Raw genomic sequence first — 23,381 nt, forward strand, 5'->3', positions numbered from 1 at the left:
CTTTAAGTGAGGAAAACACTGTCTAACAGTCCTGGATAGCAAAGAAAACCTGTCAAGGATTTAAATTCTTCCCCGCTTTAGGCAAAAAAAAAAAAAAGTTGGCTAGACAAACACAGGCTTATGCGTATACCAGGATCTTACACACTGCTATATATGTCTTTTTTACTGTTAGTGGATCCTCCTGGTCTGTTTTTCCTAGCATGCTGTCAATGTTAGTAGAAGGAAGTTTTAAACTACAGTCAGATGTATTAAGTTTACCCTGGAGATAAGGCTTAGATGACTGTAAAAATATGCACTGTGTAGGATTTCTTTCTCTTTTGCATGAACATAACAAGATGTACAATGACATATTTAATACATTTAGTCATACATTCGTCATATAGCGAGTCTGTTAATTGGTGTTTCTTTTTATATCACAACTAATTATGATTTTAAGCAGGCTGCTATTAAAAATATAAAAATATAGTAAATGTATAGAACAACATTTCTGCAAATGTGCAAGTTAACATTTCTACAACAAACACGATCAGAGGAACAGTCTATCTATTGCATTATGCATTTAATGTGTAACCTTGTGAAAGATCATAAATTGTTACTTTATCTAATCAAAGTAGACTTAATAACGTAGAAGGGCAAAGGTTTAATTTTGTGAAGTATTATTTTACACTAAGTTTAGTACAAAAAAACTACAAGGGGAAAGAGGCAAGAAAACCAGTAATAAATGATCCTTTATAGCCTAGGGCATTGGCCTAGTTAATAAACTTTCATTGAAGGTTTCTTTCAACTGTTCCGGACAATGAAGTAGAAAAAAAAAAAATCTTAAATTACAGCCATGTGTGAGTTTAAGGCTCCATTCCTTTTATCTCCACCTCCACAGTTTAGTTAAAAAAAAAAAGAAGATAAATGAGATATGTAATTGATTCTCCTGACTGAAAAGCTTTGTGTACAAAAATACAGCAAAATAATATATCCACAAGACCTAACTAAAAATACATCTATTCAGACTTGTTATAATTTCTATCATTCTGATATCAGTAAACTTTCTGAAGACACCCCATGAAGTTCTGGTACCTTTTCATCTTATGGAACTGTGAAGTGGAAAACATGTTATCATTGCTATGAATAATAGTAATGATTATTGTTATTACAATTATTATTAGTATCATTATTATTAGCTAGTTGACCTGGCTCCAAATAAGTCTGAGGGCAATTAGAGGGCCCAATGATAATTGTCCCATGGACACAGCAGATCACAGATCAGGGTACAGGGCTGTTGTGATTGGCCATGTGATCACACATGTAAACTTATACTGCAAATCAGGGGCGGACTGACAACTCATGGGAGATTATGGCCACCACGCCAGGAGGCAGTGCAGAGGCGGGGCAGCTAAAATCTCTAGATTTTCACATCAAAAGCATGTTGGTTTCAGACATATCAGGGACAGATGTAAAAAAAACATAGATTTTTACATACTGTCCCTGGTTTTACTGAGCCTGGCAACCCTGATGGGCCCCCTAGTGGCATGGGGCCCTCGGGCGAGTGACTCAATGGACAGTCCGCCCCTGACTGCAATGCTACATACAGCCTGTGAAGTCTTCCTCTTACACTGGGCTGTGTGAGTTTTAACTCCCTCTAGTTTTAACCTCCTAAATGCTGGATGACCATACCGCAACCACATGTGTTGTGCGTGGTTGCGTTGCAATTACAGCAAAGCCCCATTCATTGATTGGGTTGCACTCAGCATAATTATTGCCCTTGCATGTCTACCTTACCAGCTAAAGGGGGAGCGGTTAAGGGGATGGCTCCACTGTAGAGTTTTACCACCCCCAACCACAAGTATAAAAAAGGCCTTAGACACTCACCACACTATTGCAGCCAGTCACAGTGCCCCTGAACATCCATGCACCCGTTCCAGATTGTGACTGTCAGATTGGGAACAGCCAGCTGTATACGTGCAGCCACTGCATTCCAATAGCCATACATGAGGCTTCCTGCAGGAATACCTGGATAAACAAAGGACTTGCATGGGGTACACATTGATACACCCTGTGTAAATGAGGCCTAATAGCACAGCCAGTCAGTGTTCCTGATCGCTGCCACGCCAATGACAATGTCACCAGATCAAAGCAGCCAGCAACAGTGCCGTGATCTCCACCACTACAGCACAATGTCACCAGAGTCAGTAAACACATTCCTGATTACCACCACACCAGTACAGTGCCACCCCTGCCTGCTCCCTGTACTCACCCTGTGAAAAATATCTTACAAAAATGACAACTGTGTGTAAAAAAGAAAATATTAATTTTCTAAAACTTGGCAAAAGACTCAACATGGCTCTTAAAAATACCTTGGGTGTTTACTCTCTAAAATTTGATGATTTTGTAGATGTTTATATATATATATATATATATATATATATATATATATATATATATATATATATAGATAGATAGATAGATAGATAGATAGATAGATAGATAGATAGATAGATATAGATATATAGATATATAGATATATATATGAACATTAGGTATTATATACCACCAAAAAAAGCTCTATCTTTCTCAAAAAAGATACAAATATGAGTGGAATTCCAGTTAAAATAAAAAAGTACCCGTTACTGGTAGACTTTAGAAATTAGTGACAATGCTGTTGATAGTTCTGCACTTTAATGAGAAAATTATACCTTTACTAGTGCATATTTGTGTAGTACATCAATTTGGATTGCTAGTGGGAACTTGTTTTGCTATTAACACAATCTATTAACATTCTGCTTTGTAAGGCTTTAGAGGGGAGTTCCTGCCATTTGTATGTTTATTAAAAGTCAGCAGCAACAAAAAGTGTAGCTGCTGGCTTTTAATAAACAGGCACTTACCTGCTCCAGCGCTCCAGCGACGCGCCGGCCGGGGCTCCGCTCCTCTCCCCCCCTCCCCGGCCGGCGTCTTCATCTTCAGTGTGGGCACCCGGCCGTGACAGCTTTCGGCTTCACGGCCGGGCACCCACTGCGCATGCGCGAGCGCGAGCGGCGCGGCACTGCGCATGCGCAAATTGGCCAGGAGATCGCCTAGGACCTGTGACGTGTCCTAGGCGATCACCTACAGCAGCCACTTCCTGAAGGCGATTAAGCTTAGTCGCCTACAGGAAGGAGGAAGTGGGACAGGAAGTCCCACTCGTGCTGAAGCCCCCCCCCAAAAAAATTACATGCCAAATGTGGCATGTAAGGGGGAGAGGAGTGGGTTAAGAGGAAGTTCCAAATTTGGGTGGAACTCCTCTTTAATATTATGCCTTTTTAACAACTTTAAGATCCAGGGAAAAAAAATTTAACAAAATATGCTGTCTAAAAAATTACTCACCTGAGATGTATGCCACTTAAAATATTTCTTCTGGTTTTTTTTTAAGGAGAAGTATGGTAAAAGTTTTTTTGGCCATTCTTCTCTTGTGGATTACATGAGTGCACTTACTTTTGCTCTCTTGTGACTCAGTTAACAGATAATCTACAGTTTAATTCATGCCGGATAGCATAGCATAGCACTCCCACTACACTTCCAATTCACTGAGGTTATAAGGACTAATGCCGCATACACACGATCTGAAATTCCGACAACAAAACTGTGGATTTTTTTCCGACGGAATGTTGGCTCAAACTTGTGTTGCATACACACGGTTACGGTGACGTACAATACTATGAACTGAGAAAAATTAGGTTCAATGATTTTGTGCGTACAGACGATCGGAATTTCCGACAAGAACATTTGTTGTTGGAAAATTTGAGAACCAGCTCTCAAATGTCCAATGGAACCTACACACGGTCGGAATTTCCGACAAAAAGCTCACATCGAACATTTGTTGTCAGAATTTCCGATCGTGTGTATGTGGCATAAGGCTCTCCTAAACAAAAGTACTGTCATTTATCTGCTCTCCTCTCTCCTTGTCCATTCACAGAATGCATTGTTCTTTCAGTACAGGTCTCCTTTAAGAGGAGTAATAATAAAAATTATAATAATAAAAATTATAATAATAATAATAATAATAATAATAATAATAATAATAATAATAATAATAATAAAAAAGTCAGTCAATAGAGGCTCAACTTTCATTAAATAGGTTGAGTTCTTTCATTTCATATATGTGTTTCTTATAATCATTATTTTGGATTTGTGTTAATGTTCCCAGTCAATCATCAGGTTGCAATTTGTAAATTACAGTATTTTTTTTGTTATTTACGCTAAGCTATCTCCATCCAGAAATAATGCCAAATCTTAAAATGACATTGCTGGGAATGGAAACAATGTGATCTTATCCAGTTGCACTGTTCTCCTCATTGTATTACAGCATAATAGACATATTGAGATTTCTGGGAACTATAATACAAAACTATTTGTAAACCTGAGCATGTGATGCAATTAAACTCTCTAATTTAAACATTCTATGAAGAAAGGAAATATGTTTAACTTTAAATATATAATACTTGTTGAGGTTTTAAGCTGGCCATAGATGGATTGAAATTTCGATCCACCTGTGGCTGTTTCCATGCAAGAGCAGTTGATCTAAGGGGAAACTGCTCTCAAACAGCAATTCTGCTGCAGTGCTGATCAGTGTATTCTGACTGTATTCTGACTGTGGGGTAGTCCTCGCTGTTAGAATACAATAGCGCAGCACAAAGGATTCCCTCATTTGTCAACACTAGAGCAACTAAAATCTTGAGCAGCTGTGCATGGCAACCAATCAGTTGCTATATTTCAAGTAATATTAAAGTCTTGTTTAAAAATAACAAGCATGTCATACTTATCTGCTCTGCACAGTGGTTCTGCAAAGAGCAGCCCAGATCCTCCCCTTCTCAGGTCCGCTGCTGGCGCTTCTGGTCCATTCTTCCTGCCGAGTGCCCCCACAGCAAGCAGTACCTGAGCCGAACTGCTGCTCTGTGTGTCTATTCAGACATGGAGCAGCGGCTCGGCCCCACCCCCTCTCTCTTCTCATTGCTTCCCAGACTTTGATTGACAGTAGAAGGAAACAATGGCACCCGCTGCTGTGTCTCAACCAAAAGGGGGGAGAGTCCCTGGTAGCTGAGGTTCTCACGCAACATCACTGGATCGAGATGGGGCTCAGTTAAGTATTGGGGGCCGAGGGGGGACTTTTGCACACTGAAGATTTTTTTGTTAATCTTAAAGAGGAAGTAAACCCTCTTGAACTAATCATGAAAAAAGCACTTACCTGAAATCGAAGCCCCCAAAGTGCTCCTCGTTCCCCTCCGCCGCCATGTCCCCTCAAAGCTTCTTCCTGGTATTGCCGCTCCAGCGCTGTGATTGGCCGGAGCGGCGATGACATCACTCCCGACACGATCCCGCACATGCATGCGGGACTAGCATAATTGCATTGCAAGTTGTCAAAGTGGTTTTACAACCACTTTAATACAAAGGAAGGCATTAAGACAGGAGGTGTCAGAAGCTCCACCTCGTCCAATCAGAGAATGCCATATATTTTTCATCTTAATGCAAAGGAAGGCATTAAGATAAAAAAAAACTTGTGCCTTTAGAACCACTTTTATTTTCAAAGCTCAAAGTGTTATTAAACCTACAACAGTAAAATCAGTCTGTATATGCAGTAAAGCATGCTTGTTATACTCATTGTGGAACCTAAGGAGTTAATCACCTGCATTGTGTAAAAAGGCTGTTTGCTCTTGTATGCACAAATCCTCCTCCTCTTCTACTGACTACAAAACAGGTCAGAATAAGACAGAGTTACTGGAGTCAGGCTGCACATGCTCAGTTTGGTGTGTATTGCTAGATAGTTTTTTTTCTTTTTCTTGGGAGAGTGTATGTTATCAGCACAGGACCAATCAGCACTGTCCAGACAGAGGTTCAGGAGCCCTGCATCCTGATAGGACAGCTCAGTGCAGTATGATAACTCATCCTAAAAGCTTTAACCAGGAACTGATAGAAGTCACAAGACTGCTATATACTGCTGATGAGAAAAGGTATTTAGCAGTTTATATTTACTAAAATAATTGCATTTGCATGTTCTGTGTACTCTGGGAGACCAGACATGGTGAATGCAGGGTCCTGGGTTTAGTAACTCAACAAGCAAAAGATAGACACTGACTGGTTTCAATGCACTTCCTGCTCCAGTTGGGATAAATTTCACCACAAGTCACCCTACACTCTAATTCCTATGCTCTTGAGCTCCTGTAAATGTGCAATATACATGTGTTTATTCAGTATACATGTTTTTATGCTGAAAAAACTCATCTCCTCTTATAGAACCACTATTCTTCCCTTACTCAGTCTAGGAAAAAAAATATATTGAAGCTTGATACACATACAGAACACTTGTATTAAAAAAATGCTTAAAAAGCCCCAGAAATTACACTCTCAAGTCTAAATTGCATCTCACAGCTTCTTTATGGGAAAAAAATCAAGCCAATTAATAAGAACAGAAAAATAAAGTAGAAGAATACATAAAGTGGTTGTATGTCTAAATGACCAACCAGGAAATTGGTAATGACGATATAAATACACTGTAAACATATCAACTTAAACACATTACTTTTTGAGCCTCTAAATAAGCTTAATTTCCTGTGTCCAAGCAAACATCTTAATATTTAGAGCCTCATTTATTATATTGTGGCATATTCTTTATTTTAGCCATTGTTAACAAGTTCTTAAATTCTTCTACTCAATGCAGAAGCAATTATACTTAAAAAAAAAAAAAAAAAATCAAAGATAGAGTCCCTAAACCATGTTTGTTATTTTCCCAGTGGAAAAAATCTTATGAAGCAAAGAGTGGCTGTGGGAATCCAGAGGAGGAAAAACATACACTATAAAATATAATTAAAAATTGTGGAGGCTGCATATGACAAGAATAACCATAAAAAGCAGACACAAACCAGCTGGCTGTTAACAACTTTTGAGTTATAAAAATATTAAACCTGCTGTAAAGCATTATGCTCAATTTAAATAACCACAAAGCAGGCATTAGGCTTCGATGCTGAGGTTTTGGGAAACATTTTATGGCTGCATAAAATTTTAAAAAAAGATTGACAAGGGATTTAGCCTATAAACCGATTTCTCAATTTGGACTGAAATTCAATAGATTAGTATTCAACTAATGCATTCTGGTACAAGCCTTGTTTTTGAGCCATGTTCAATTACAGTAAATGAAAGAACTACCACCTTCTGTAAACGGCACTCTACAAGAGAGTGTAAGCTTTATCCGTTTGTGGCAAACTTAGCACTGATATTCCTCTTGCCTTTTTATACTGTCATTTTGAAAGATGTACAACAGTATCAACTTTTACAGGACAGCTTAATCCACATTGATTTAACATGTATTTTTTTATCAACAGATTTGGTGTGTGCCTGGAAACAAATGGGAACTAGAGAGGAAAAATATGACTTCTTTACTGCCAACTCAAGCACTGCCAACTGGCCTTAGTATAGGCTAAAACCACATATTTGTATATCTATGAATTGATCATTTATTATAAAATGTGAACTTTGGAAAACAGTAATACACAAAGAAATTACATAGGTAGATGTTGCTTATGTACTACAGATTTTTTTTTTACCCTAGAGAAAGCCTTGAAAAAGTTCAGGCCTCAGGGAACTCTGTCTGCCATGCTTACATCTAGTTTATAAAGGCTGACGTAGAGTATAGAAAAAACAAATTACAACTGAACTACTACTGGAAGAGTGAAATTTCAAATAGTTTTTTAGCTTTTATGGTACTGACAATTTTGACAGGTACCTCTATGATACACACGTTTAGCCAGATTCACGTATCGCGGTGTATCTGTAGGCCGGCATAGCGCATCCCATTTGCACTACGCCGACGTAACACAATGAGGCAAGTACTGTATTCACAAAGCACTTGCTCCCTAAGTTACGTTGGCGTAGCGCAAATGGGCCGGCGTAACCCCGCCTAATTCAAAGTAGGCATGTAGTGGGCGGGCTACATTTAAATTGACCGTGACCCCATGTAAATGAGGGCCGTACGCCGGCATATGTCTTACGTAAACAGCGTATCTTACTGCGACGGGCGTACGTACGTTCGTGAATCGGCGTTTCTTGCTAATTTACATATTCAACGCGTAAATCCACGTACACGCCCCTAGCGGCCAGCGTAAATATGCACATAAGATACGACGGCGTAGGAGACTTACGTCAGTCGTATCTTAGCCAAATTTAAACGTATCTGGTTTCCAGAAAACGCTTAAATATACAACGGCGTGCATTCGGACTTACGACGGCGTATCTACTGATACGCCGTCGTAAGTCTTTCTGAATCCGGCTAAAGGTTTTTTTACATACTCAAAACATTAACTGTGAGTGTTCATGAAGACATTCTGATATATCTTCATTTACAAAATGAAATTACAATTTCCACAATTGTTATTAAAGCGGAGTTCCACCCAAAAATGGAACATCCACTTTTTAGAAACCCCCCCCCTTCCGGTGTCACATTTGGCACCTTTAGGGGGGAGGGGGTGCAGATACCTGTATAATACAGGTATTTGCACCCACTACCAAGAGAGACTCCCACGGGAGTCACTCCACTATACCCCCCCCCGCTGCCTTCTGGGAAACACACTGGTCCCAGGAGACAGCGGGGACCACTGGGAACGAGCCACGCTACTCGCGCATGCACAGTAGGGGACCGGGCAGTGAATTCCTGATTCCCTCACCAAGGATGGTGGCGGGGGCAGCAGAGAGACAAGCGATTGCTCGTCTTCTGCTGCCTACATCGTGGGCGTGCTGGACAGGTAAGTGTCCATTTATTAAAAGTCAGCAGCTGCAGTATTTGTAGCTGCTGGCTTTTAATATTTTTTTTCCGCTGGACCTCAGCTTTAAACAAAAGTAGTTCTGGTGACTGTTCCTATGCATTGGTAGAATTATGCCATATGTCTGCTGCAGACAGCTGTAAAAACAATCTCAGTCTGTACTCCCATAATGAGATTTTCCAGCAGCTCATAAAGTGAAATTAAGGACCAACTAAATCTGTGTCAACTATGCACATGGGCATAAACATAAAGACTACATGGGCACTAAGGATTTACATGATGGTGTCAACTCTGAGCCATTATCTATACCCTTGATGATGCCTGAACAAAGCTTCTGCCAACCTTCTGGGGGGAAACAGTAAAGCCCTGTACACATGATAGGTTAACCAGAGGACAACGGTCTGAAACCGTTGTCTTAGGTTAACCGATGAAGCTGACTGATGGTCCGTCACGCCTACACACCATAGGTTAAATAACCGATCGTGTCAGAACGCGGTGACGTAAAACACAACGACGTGCTGAAAAAAATGAAGTTCAATGCTTCCAAGCATGCGTCGACTTGATTCCGAGCATGCGTGGATTTTTAACCGATGGTCATGCCTACTAACGATCGGTTTTGACCTATCGGTTAGGAATCCATAGGTTAATTTTAAAGCAAGTTGGCTTTTTTTTTACCTATGGTTAAATAACCTATGGGGCCCACACACGATCGGTTTTGACCGATGAAAACGGTCCATCAGACCATTGTCCTCTGGTTAACCTATCGTGTGTACGAGGCCTAAGATGAATGCACTGCCAGGAGTAGCAGTGTTAACTTCTTATACAGCTTACCTAATGCAAGCATGCAGTTGAGGCAAGGTCCACTTTAAAGCTGAGATCCAGACACACATTTATTCAGCTCTGTATTTATTAATAAATAATCAAACTTTTTTTTTTTTTTTAATGCAACTCTTGTGATACCAGAACTTGACTTAAATTTTATTTAAGGATATTTTAATCCCTGTATGACAGCTTTCAGACTAGGAGGGAGAGCATTTAGAGTCAATCAGATGAATTGCAGGTATATATGGTAAAAAGCAACCTGCTCAGAAAAGTAGTACAATTAGCAGAGGGATAAGCCCCCGGTCTGCTGCTGCTCTTCCAATGTCCAATCAGCAGGCTAACAGAAGGTGATATCAGCAGTGTTTTACCTAAAAAAACTTTAAAACATGAGGTCCTCCTTCTGGATGTGTAAGTCTCTGGAATGGATTGATATGCAGATCCTTTGAAAGGTGAAAAAAACTTTTGCATACACTATATTGCCAACGGTATTGGAACACCTGCCGTTTCACACACATGAACTTTAATGGCATCCCAATCTTAGTCTGTAGGGTTCAATATTGAGTTGGCCCACCCGTTGCCACTATAACAGCTTCAACTCTCCTGGGAAGGCTGTCCACAAGGTTTAGGAGTGTGTCTATGGGAATGTTTGACCATTCTTCCAAAAGCGCATTTGTGAGGTCAGGTACTAATTCCGCTCTAATTCATCCTAAGGGTATTCTATCAGGTTGGGGTCAATACTCTGTGCAGGCCATTAACATTCCTTCACCCAAAACTCGCTCATCCATGTCTTAATGGACCTTACTTTGTGCACTGATCCAAATCATTTGGTGGAGGGGGGATTATGATGTGGGGTTGTTTTTGATGTGGGGTTGTGAAGGGAACTCTTAAGGCGTCAAAATACCAAGACATTTTGGACAATTTCATGCTCTCAACTTTGTGGGAACAGTTTGGGGATGGCCCCTTACTGTTCAAACATGATTGCGCACCAGTGCACAAAGCAAAGTCCATAAAGACATAGGTGAGCAGGTTTGGGGTGAAAGAACTCGACTGGCATGCACAGAGTCCTGACCTTAACCCAATAGAACACCTTTGGGATGAATTAGAGCCGAGACTGCGAGCCAAGCCTTCTCGTCCAACATCAGTGCCTGACCTCACAAAAGCGATTCTGGAAGAATAGTCAGACAATCATTCCCATAGAAACACTCCAAAACCATGTGGACAGCCTTCCCAGAAGAGTTGAAGCTGTTACAGCTGCAAAGGGTGGGCCAACTCAATATTGAGCCAAAAGGACTAAGACTGGGATGCCTTTAAAGTTTATGCGCGTGTAAAGGCAGGCGTCCCAATACTTTTGCCAATATAGTGTATGTACTTTTTGGAGTATTTAGATCTTGGCCTGGAGTTAAGCATTGCATAAAATTTAGGTTACACTATGTCATCATGTCTCAATGTTTTGAGGTTTTTTTCAGTGTATAATCGAATAACTTTTTAAATACATATAAAAAGACCTGTCAACAAAAAGTGAGTGTTTTTTAAACCATGAAAGTGTATGCACAAACTAACAATACACTTCCTCCCTCGTTTGCTCCCTTATGCACGAGTATATACTGTATATGATTGAATTTTTTTTTTTTTTTTTTATGTCTTTGACATGTGCAAAGAAAAAAAAGCAGGCCATCCATCCAGAAATCCTGTGATTTGCTAACCCTGCAAAGGTAAGCTGCAATACATAATGTGTTTGTTCTTGGGTTTAGACGTGCTTTAATAAACTGTCTTAGAGTGGGGGATCTATCTTTGTTTTTGTACTTTATTCATATCCTTACAAATGGCTGTAGAACAGTCAATTATAACGTTAAGAATAATAACAATAACAACAGCAAATGATGCAGACTGGATTTACAAGATTTGCATGACTTGCTGCAGGGAATTAAAACAAACACAATAAAATAAAATCAATCTTACAGTGAGTGAAGTTTTGATGTATAAGTGTTGGCAGCTTACAGTGCCCAGAGCACAAAGTGAATGTTGCCATTTTAGAAATTCCTTGATTCAGTGCACTGCCTCATGCAGGGCATTTTATGCCTGAGTTATAGTCAGTCAAATCACCTGTTAAGGAGGGTCATAGCTATATTGATTGGCAGAAAACATAAGGCTTTAAAGTATTTCTGTTTTACATTTTAGAGTCTGCATTGTGTTTTGTTAGTAATATTGTGCTAATGATATTTTTTAACAAATACAAAATCATTTGCAAGGTCAAAGCTGGCATTAATAGCAACTGAATAGTATTACAATTAAGTAGTAAGCAACAAACTCATAACTTAAATGTATTCCCCAAGGAAACAGACCATAAAGGCAGCAATAATGAAACATGTGAGAATCACCACTCAGTCGCTACATATTGCCCTCTTGCCATTATCCCAACATTGGGCCAGGACCTGAGCAATACGCTTGGGATATGGAGCGGTTCTGCCTTATCTTTGTGTCTACTATGATGACACTATAATATGAAATCACAATGGGATTGTGTCTGCCAAGGTGAGTGAAGTATGCAAGGTATGGGTATTTGCAGTAATAAAAATGGGGAGAAATGTAGGAGATTAGGGTGATGGGGTTGAACATAAGAGGAACCCTTTGGGACTCTAGGGATACCATTCACCAACATTTGAAAACTACCCACCTGAGGTTTTATCTCATGAAGATATCTTGAAAAACTTAAAAACTTGAAAAACGTAATATCTTGAAAAACTTGCTAAAACTTTTTGATTCCCATACGCAATAATCACCATTCTTTTGTCTACCCCCAATCTGGTTTAGCATTTTGGTAATTTATGAACTTCATAAATATACAGTAAAGCCGCGTACACACGATCGGTCCATCCGATGAGAGCGGTCTGATTGACCGTTTTCATTGGTTAACCGATGAAGCTGACTGATGGTCCGTCGCGCCTACACACCATCGGTTAAAAAAACTATTGTGTCAGAACGCGGTGACGTAAAACACAACAACGTGCTGAAAAAAAACAAAGTTCAATGCTTCCAAGCATGCGTAGACTTGATTCTGAGCATGCATGGATTTTTAACCGGTTGTGCCTACTAACAATTAGTTTTGACCTATCGGTTAGGAATACATCGGTTAAATTTAAAGCAAGTTGTTTTTTTTAACCGATGGTTAAATAACCTATGGGGCCCACACACGATCGGTTTTGACCGATGAAAACGGTCCATCAGACCGTTGTCCTCTGTTTAACCTATCGTGTGTATGAGGCATAACACAAGCAATATTCCTTTATTATCATTTTCTATACAACCCTACCCTCTATTGGTAAAATAATATTTTTGCAAGAGAATTAGAGTAGTATGTGCTCATTATGCACTTATTATTTTAGACATATAATCATGCAAGAATATAGACATAATAGGGATCTGATCTGATTCTTAGTTGACTGGTCGATGATTAATTGAATAAATGCTTTGATATTCTAGGCAAAATGTAACACTCAGAATTATTTATTTTATGTGGTGTTAACATCAGCATCATTATTTAGCTGATAATTAAGAGTTATATTAGATAATTTAAATGAGCTAGAAACAATTTAGGGGTGATTTACTAAAACGGAAGAGCGCAAAATCTGGTGCAGCTGCGCATGGTAGCCAATCTACTTCTAACATCAGCTTGCTCAAAAATTTTTAGAAGCTGATTGGTTTCTATGCAGAGCTGCACCTGATTTTGCACTCTCCAGTTGTGGTAAATCAACACCTTTGTGTCTTATTTTAAGTGATAATTAATAAGGGAAAACTGTGAGCAATCATAAAAGAAAGCCCAAAGTGAAACTTTTTTCAAGTCTGGCGCTATAAAATGAAAGATGCTGCTAAAACTTCAAAGAGCCTACTATTACCTCTCTTGTCTAGAAAATCATCCTTAGCTGCTCTATTTAAGACATGACTCCCATACACTAGAAGAACTAAGTCCTGCTCAACTGTGGATAACCTGTCCAAAAACATTGCCTTGCTGGCTTAGACATGATGGGCAGAAGTCAACTAGATCTGGACACAAATATATCTCCATTTATACTGCATAGTGCAGGTCACTGATTAAAAGAACAAGGATTCCTAGAGATACACAAACCATGATAAAAAAATACATAAATGTATATACAATTTGTAAGTACTTTACAGAAACAAGAGCCTTTTTTACAGCGGTAAAGTGCCGCTTGTTTTAGCGACACTTTACTGCCAATGGCCGGCTTTTCAGCCGCTAACGGGGAGCTTTTAACCCCTGCTAGTGGCTTAAGAAAGGGTTAATAGCGCCCACGTTGCCGGGCTTCCGAAGTGCTTTTAATGTACTTTGGAAGCGCTGCCCATTCATTTTAATGGGCAGGGCATTTTGGTAGCGCTGTATCCAGCACTCCAAAACCACCCCAAAGATGCTGATTGCAGGACTTTTCCGAATGTCCCGCAAGAGCACCGCCCCAGTGTGAAAAGTCACACTGAAATGAATGGGAGGCGATTTTCATGCGCTATTTCTAGCGCTAAAATGCCTGAAAAAAAGTCTCAATGTGAAAGGAATCTAAAGCTGAACTCAAGGAAAGTAATAACACAGCCAGTGTTGTAAATCTGTATGTACTAAATAGAGCTTGCGCTAAGAGAAAAATATAATAAATAAATAAACTGCAGCAGCTATTTCAAAGGTGCTAAAACCTCAAGAATGAATATATGGATTAACAGCACTAGCAGAGTATTAGACAACAATTCATAATGTGCTCAAAACATTGACAGTCATAATATTATCAAATGCAAAGTATTTTAAAGTGCTGAGTGCTCCAACATAAAGTGCATCTGTGATTCAGAATAAAGTGTTCAAATGCCACACTCCCCTCTTGTGACCCCACTCACCAGAGTTAATGGACCCTCAACTTTGCAGCCTGGGGTCAAAAGAGCTGTGATCTAAATGATCTGGTGTGTAAGGATGGACCCCAAAAAAACTTTCCATAGGAGTGTTTACGTGGATGGACCGAGGTAGATCAATCATAATGGGAAAAAAACACAAGAAAAAAATAATAGTGAAGTACCCCTAGTACTGTGCAATCAAATGTCACTCATGACATAACTGAATTCAAACAGGCGTCAGTGTATGATCCGGGTTTGCCGCTGGACAGCGTGCATTCCATGGACAGCGGAAGTTGAGTCACTGGTTTACGAAACCGGAAATGCGTCAATGCATTTTGGCTCTCCTCCAGGGCATCATCAAGGACATGTCCTTGATGACACCCTGGAGGAGGGGTGAAACGTGTTTAAATTGTTTTCGGTTTCGTAAACCAGTGACTCAACTTCTTGGAGTTCATTCATCACACACCACATCATTTAGATCACAGCTCTTTTGACCCCAGACTGTAAAGCTGAGGGTCCATTAACTCTGGGGAGTGGGGTCATGAGAGATGAGTGTGGCATTTGAAGCACTTTATTTTGGAGCACTCAACACTTTATAATATTTTGAATTTGATAATATTATCACTGTCAATGTTTTGAGCACATTATCAATTGTTGTCTAATACTCTGCTAGCGCTGTTAATATATATATAATCAGTGTTGTAAATCTGACTACCCTGCTTTGTTTTAATTCGATACTTGAAAAACAAGAAGCAATATATTGTACCTATCTTTCAGGTGGCCCATGTGTTGAAATGCTGCCACTTTGCTGCTCCTTGGCCAATTAGGGGATTCAATTCTTTGAATGAGTTAAATACCTCTTACCCCCACTGCACGCTTTGGTTTCTCCCGACAGCTCATATGTCCTGTTGTGATGTGTAAGCCAGCAGGAGAAAACAGTGTATGGCAGGAGAGCAGGTACTCCACACATTGGGAAGTGTAAAATGCATGCAACAGCTGTGGGGCAGCTAGTCGGTGAGGTTTTAACACACAGGCCATTAGAAAAATATATATATTGCCTATTTATTTACACATATGGTATAGTATGTAAATGACATGTACTGACAGAGTTGCTTTTTAACCACTTAAGCCCCGGACCTTTAGGCAGCTAAATGCCCAGGCCAGGTTTTGCGATTCAGCACTGCGTCGCTTTAACAGACAATTGCGCGGTCGTGCGACGTGGCTCCCAAACAAAATTGGCGTCCTTTTTTTCCCACAAATAGAGCTTTCTTTTGGTGGTATTTGATCACTTCTGCGGTTTTAATTTTTTGCGCTATAAACAAAAATAGAGCGACAATTTTGAAAAAAAATCAATATTTTTTACTTTTTGCTGTAATAAATATCCCCCAAAAACATATATATATTTTTTTTCCTCAGTTTAGGCCGATACGTATTCTTCTACCTATTATTGGTAAAAAAAAATCGCAATAAGCGTTTATCGATCGGTTTGCGCAAAATTTATACCGTTTACAAAATAGGGGATATTTTTATTGCATTTTTATTATTATTTTTTACTACTAATGGCGGCGTTCAGCGATTTTTTTTTGTGACTGCGACATTATGGCGGACACTTCGGACAATTTTGACACATTTTTGGGACCATTGTCATTTTCACAGCAAAAAATGCATTTAAATTGCATTCTTTATTGTGAAAATGACAGTTGCAGTTTGGGAGTTAACCACAGGGGGCGCTGAACGTGTTAGGCTTCACCTAGTGTGTGTTTACAACAGTAGGGGGGTGTGGCTGTAGGTCTGATGTCATCTATTGTGTCTCCCCTATAAAGGGGATGACGCGATCGATGCGCCGCCACAGTGAAGCACGGGGAAGCCGTGTTTACATACAGCTCTCCCCGTTCTTCAGCTCCGGGGAGCGATCGCGACGGAGCGGCTATATACGAATAGCCGCGCCGTCGTCCCGGATCGCTCCCCGGGGTAAGCCACCCGCACACACGCAGCGGGGGGGTGCCCATCGGACCCCCGACCCGCGGAAAGGCAAGGACGTATATATACGCCCATCTGCCTGTCTGTGCCATTTTGCAGATGTAAATAGTCGTGCGGCGGGCGTTAAGTGGTTAACACCACTGTAGCAACAGCAGCAGCAAACCAACCAAACTGATTGGACAATGAAGAAACTACAGTGTTATGATAAAAAATCTTGCTGCTCAATCTGCATATAAGCATTTTCCCCTATTAGCATTTTTTTTTTGTTATCAGCACATATGCACTGCAGCAGAGGCTGTTTGACGCCTAATGTTAGCCCTTTTTTCCCTAAATGCTACTGTCCAGTGCAGTACTATTATAAGTATAGTTGCATTGAAAATACATTTCATGATTTTGTAATGAGTACATTACTGCATTGTATCTTCAACTTTAAAGCCCAACTCCAGAAAATCTGAAAATCCTCCCTTGCAGTGGGGCTGCCCCTCGAGGTCATCACATCCAATGCAGGGCTGTAGAGCCTGCATCTGTTTTGATGACAACAGGACATTAGACAGCTGCAACATGGGGGAGAAGATGCTGCGTGAACCAGGCTAGTAGCATGGGGAGCTGAGGATCGGGTAAGTAAGTCTTCTATGTCCCGTAGAACCAAACTTGCAGTTAACCCATGCAGTATGGGCACAACCACACTGAAAAGGAGAATTGTTAAAGTAGAAGTCCACCCTAACACTAAAATCTCTAAATCTACAGGCATCCACGATCTAAGACTAACCAATCTAGCCATGTAAAGAAGAAATCGCTATACATATCTTTTTTCAAGTCGCTCCGGTCCAGTCTCCAGCGGCAGAAGCTCTGCAGAGGAGACAGCCTACAATGGCTGGAAAAAGGAATGGGAAGTGACTCCACCCATAGAATTTCTATCTGGCTTTCGTTGTTGATTGGCTCTTCTGCACCCACGTCCACAGTGAAGCCGCTGCCGACAGCTCAGCGTGGGACTGGACCAGAGTGGCTTCAGAAAAGGTATGTATCGTGATTTCTTCTTTACAGGGCTAGATAGGTTAGTCTTAGTTTAAATGTTTTTTTATTGACGTTTTCCAATAAACAAAACAGACAAAACATAGTTGCCTTACAAAAACCAAAGTACAAAATACAAGAACATACATACAGCCATGGTAGACAACCGTTCCAATTAAGGCACCAGATAAGGCGTGTATGACATTGAGATTATATCATCTAGGCCTACTCTAGAAAGAGTGCAGGCAGTAAGAAAACCACAATTGTTCCTAAAAGAAAAAGAAAAACACGAACATGGGTGTAAACATAAACATAGGGAGGGGAGAGTGTAAGTGAAAGGTAAAAGGAGTTGAAATCAAAGGGGAAGAAAAAGAAGAGGAAGAAAAGGGTAGCAGAGGGCATAGGGTATAGTCTCTCCTCGGTCAGACCTCCACAAGAACTGAGAAAGAAAAAAAAAAGGAAGGGGGAGACAGTTCAGACTACATTAAACCAATCTTTCCATGGTTTCCAATAGCAATCAAATTGTTTCCTATTGTTCATTATAGGGTTGTCCAGATACCGATACTAGTATCGGTATCGGGACCGATACCGAGTATTTGCGGGAGTACTCGTACTCGCGCAAATGCTCCCGATACCTAAATAGAATACTTTTTTTGTATTTATCAACATGTTCTATGAAAATTCTTTGAGTTTTTTACTACTGCGTGACAAGCAAATAAAACATTTTTATTCATTTTTACTCATTTTTATTCTTTTATAATGTCTTGAGTTAGAGTTCTTCATAATTCTAAAGAAAATATCCTTAGTCTGTATTGTGGTTTGAAAACTGTCACATGACATTTAAAAAAAAGTATCGGTATTCGGTATCGGCGACTACATGAAAAAAAGTATCGGTACTTGTACTCGGTCCTAAAAAAGTGGTATCGGGACAACCCTAGTTCATTATATTAGCTAATAATAACAACTCATAAACAAATTGAGATTGGGTAGTCTCCAAAACTTCCGAGGCATTGGGGGCTTTATCAGACTTCCAATATTTCTCTATTAGTGTTCTGGCCACCAGCAAGATGTGGGTGACCACAACTCGCAAATCAGGAGGAAAGGACTCTATTCCTACATTCAGCACAGCTAGGCCTGGGTTGGGGGGTGTTAAAATCCCTGTAATTAGATAGGTTAGTCTTACATCTCAAGCCTGTAGATTTAGAGATTTTAGTGTTAGGGTGAACTTTCACTTTAGGTTTTCTGGAGATGGGCTTTAAGATTACTTTCCAGTAAACTTGTGGAAGGATACTACAGATGTCACCTCTTTAGTTTCTTCCCCATTTGAAATGGATGACATGTACTCATCTTTGCCAAAATTTGGAGTTCAACATAAAATACACTATCACATTTTTTTTAAACAATTGAAAGAGTATAATTAGATAAAGAAGCCCATATCTTTTTGTGTATGCAGTCAGTGCCTAAGGTGTTACAGTTCTTCCAAACCCTGTTGAAAATATAGTAATAAATGTAATTCTAAATTATAGATAAAGTGTAAACAGAGGAAAGAGTGGAAGAAAACAGCACAAGAGGTAACAGTTGAATGTGTTTTAAATTAGAAAATGCTTGATTTCATTTTCCAAAGCTCTTAAGATATGATTTGCCATGGGCAAAATTTGCACTTCTGTAATACATGTTAGTTTTTATATATGCATTAAGCTAGTCATCGCTCAACTGTTTAACTACATGTACCATTCTGATGGTTTACTGAAGTAAAAAAGAAACATCCTAAATTAACAAGGACATGTTTTCTTATTTGTCCACTTCATGAAAATTATCTATATTTTTATTTCCTATTCAACCATTTTCTGGTCTATTGCTATTGTTTAAACTGAAACAAGTTCTGTTTTGGTTTAACTTTGATAATATAGATTTTCATGAAAAAAAATGACATCTTAATTATTTAGGATATATAAGCAGGAAAGCTGGAAAGCAGGAATTAATGTTTAAAAATATATTTTTTTTTTTACACACAGTGTATACCGTAGGGGCGCACAATAAAGAATAATTTCATGGTCTTGCAGGCACTTTGCTTTATTACTTTAGATTTTTCAACTTTAATGTGAATGCTCATTGTGATTTGTTAAAGCTAAATAATTAGTAATGTTGCTAGTCACTTGTGGGCTTTCTCTTCATAATACTATGGTTTACCTTTTTTTTTTCTGCTCATTTTGTTCAGTTTAATTTGCTGCTTGGTTTAGGACTTACATGAGCAAATGCACAGCTATCAAATTTTAATCACCAGAGAATATCAAACATACTCCTTTTCCTTCAGGAATTAGTGCTGATTTTTGACAGTCTGATTAATCAATTGTCTTATGCAAGCATCTATCATAGATGAGTGGAGTATGAATAGATGAACCTATAATGTCAATCATTCACTACACTGGCAGTTCGCCAAGCCATTTTAACCAGGATCCACCCCTCCTTAATTGTTTTGGTTTGTGTTTACATTAAAGTGTGCCCCCCCCCCCCCCATCTTAATAGCAGTCTACAACACCAAGTGCAGGGGCTCCATGATAGCATAGTGCCTGTGGCTTTAACTGGGCAACTGTATATGTGTCTTAAATGTAAGAAAGGCTTAAACTATTCCTTTTTGGTGAATAGGTTGTCCAGCATATGAAGCTGTGAACAGACATAGGATGAGTCGTTCTAAAGCTTTAAAAGTCACCATCTCATAAAATCTAATTTAAATGAAGTAATATTTAAAATATACAGTAACATCTTGACTAGTGAGTAACATCTTGACTATTGAGGTTTCTTACTGCCATCATTTTGTAAAAAGGGTGAAAAAGGTGTAATTGAATACCCCAACCACTGAGCGCTTAAAGCTGAACTGCCCCACAATCACATTCCTGGTGGAAGTCTCCCTGCTGTGATTTATTTTTTGTTTTATATTTGCCTTTTCTAGATGTCTCAAAGCTGTTTAATTGGCATGCAGGGTCCTCTTCCTCGTTGCCTATCCTCCAGTGTTGGGCAAGCCTCAATGATGCAGAGAGTAGCTCCACCTTCTGCATCATCACACTGTGAGTGCAAAATGCCATGATGACACCACCTCTGGGGGGCCTTGTGTCAATGACGCCCTGCTCTCACAAGATGTCCTCAGTCTTCTGGGCATCATTCAGTCTTAAAGACTGACAGCCTCTAATGGTGAAAAGGAATTACTGTGGGGGAGAGTGCCAAAGAAGAGATGAGTATTGCAACCAGAACTGAAAAGGTGGGAGGGTTATTTGCCCACATTTCCAAAAAAAAAATTAAAAAGCATTCCTACCAGTGTTTTGTACTTTAGGAAGAATGCAGATTTTGCAATGCAACTAATTTAGAAAAAAAAAAGAAAAGAAAAAGCTAAATCATATGAGCTGTTTTTTAATTACCCAAATACCCTAAAGGATCTGGCACACTAAAAATCCCCTTTAAAACAGCAAAGCATAAGTACTAATAATTTACCTTAATTCCTGTGGTTGAATAAGACATTTTGGGGAAAAAAACAAGTCCTCTAAAAAAAATCCAGCTTCTATTTTGTTTTGATTGCATATGAACAATGAACCATGTGTGCCTTTTTATTATTATGTTATGTTTCAGAAGCATAACTATGTTTTCTTTTGATTAGTAACAAGGAAGGAAGCTGGTACGTGGCTCTGAAATGTGTCTTTACATACTGCACAACATATTTTTAGAATGTATTCTTGAACTACTTATCTAAGTCATGCAGTGAAAGATGGACTTGTCATTAGCTCCAATATAATTCTGTTACACACAAAGCAGTTTGACCACAATGAAGTTATTTTCCGCATCTGGAGTAAACAATTGCAAATGTCTTTCTCATCAGTGGAGGAAAAAAAACAATAGCTATGTAATATAATCCACACAAAAGTAATAGGAGAATAAGCTATTCTAAGCTCTCTGTATAGTTAATTAAATGTAAGGAACATTATGCTTCAGATATCAATAAGCCTTCTTATGACATGTGAGGCACAAACAAATGAGACATATAAAATGACGCATGCCCGTCTCTTACAAAAAACTGAAAGAAAGAAATGTATCGTGGGTTGAACTGGATGGACTTGTGTCTTTTTTCAACAAGATAAAATATGTATTTATGTAATTATGCACAGAATGTAGTGGTTTTAAAGTGATTCTATAGCCATTTTTTTTTTTTTTTTTTTTAATAACAAACATGTTATACTTAACTGCTCTGTGCAATGGTTTTACCCAAAGCAGCCCCAATCCTCCTCTTCTCGGGTCCCCTGTCCGTGCTCCTGGCTCCTCCTCCCTGCTGAGTACCCCCATAGAAAGCTGCGTGCTATGGGGGCACTCATCTCTGCTTTCTCCCAAGCCAGCTTTGTGTGTCTATAAAACATGGAGCTGCATTCACACCTGGGCATTTTAAATCATAGGCAGAAGTGCAGCCCGCACTTTCAAAGTGCCCGCAATTTCAAAGTGCCTAGGTGTGAATGACAAATTGCACAATGCACATTTCAGATGCTATTTGTTTGAATGGCACCTAAAAACGTAAGATAAATTGCGCTGCAATTGCGTGAAGCTTGTCAAACAATAACATTTCAGTATCTTTTTTTGGACAGCATGCTACATGTGATGCGGTTTGCAGAACCACCCCGCAATTTTAGGTGCCATTCAAATGAATGCCATCTGAAATGAGCGTTGTGTGATTTGTCATTCACACCAGGGCGTTTTGAAATTCCGTTCAAAATCACGGCAAATCTGCCCGTGATTCAAAATGCCCATGTGTTAATGCAGCCTAATACAAAACAGATTATGAAAGCTGCACAAAAATTTGTCTGCTTAACAATTTATAACAATACAGAGTCCCGAATTCAGGCAGCCTAGGTTTCCACTATTGCGACCTGAAAGTCGCGCAATTTTCCCATGATTTTTTGCTGCGATTTTCCCATGATTTTGATGCGAGTTGAAGCAATGCCTGTGTATTCTTGAGGTCTATGGACCTCAAGTCACACCAAAGTAAAGCAGGGACTACTTTGAAGTTGCTGCAACTTGACGTCACACAGATATGAACGGTAATCACAGGACAAGTTTCACAAGTAGAAACTGAGCCTAAAACAGTTCAGGACACAGCAATGTGTGATTATACTCATGAACAGCATCCCTCACAGTGAATCCAGGGTACCTGTGGTAAGTCAAGCACATAAGGGGGGGTCCAAGGCCCAAGCTAAAGTACACAGGTAGCAATAAGAGAGGGGCTCTTCACAGTAGCTGGGTATTTTGGATTAGCTATGTGATATTAGGTTTTTGCCCAGCTTTCTGCACGCTGGTTCTGAGAGTGAAGGCCCTAAATAGTGGAGCTACTCTCTACATCATTGAGGCTTGCTCAACACTGGAGAATAGGCAACTTGCTCAGCTACCTCTGCTTCATCATGTGCCACCTCTCTGAGTTTAGGAGGGTAGGAGAGAAACATATCTTCCCTGGGTGTGTCCAGGAACTCAGGCAGCCATGGAAACAGGAGGTAAAGGGGACTGCACCTGCATCTGAGCATGGTGAATACATGGTAACTTTTGCTGCATGTATTTATTGCCAATATTTACATAGCATTGTAATGTTACATGGTGCTTCACAGAGCACATAAACCATCCACATCTGTCCCCAAATGGAGTTCACATTGTAATGTACCTACCGCTATTATACAACATAACAGGTGTAGAATTCAGTATGTTTGTTAATTTTGGCAATAAACTTCTACAGAACATACGAACTCCATGCACTGTGGCACGTGGGAGTTAATCCTTAAACCCAAAACTGTAAGGAAAGCCTGCATAGCCATTATGTGGCCTAACTGACCAAAGCTGAAAGATCCTTTCGCTTCTTGATTAAGAATGTTATGTTTTAATTGC

General features: G+C 39.6%; 1 protein-coding gene across 4 annotated transcripts in view; it reads right to left on the reverse strand.

Annotated features, from left to right (window-relative positions):
- The window catches only part of DACH1 (dachshund family transcription factor 1), a 411,353-nt gene that overhangs the window by 207,218 nt on the left and 180,754 nt on the right, over nt 1–23,381 (reverse strand). The gene's annotated exons all lie outside the window — the stretch shown is intronic.

The sequence above is a fragment of the Rana temporaria genome, chromosome 2 (assembly GCF_905171775.1).
Source record: "Rana temporaria chromosome 2, aRanTem1.1, whole genome shotgun sequence".
NCBI lineage: Eukaryota > Metazoa > Chordata > Amphibia > Anura > Ranidae > Rana > Rana temporaria.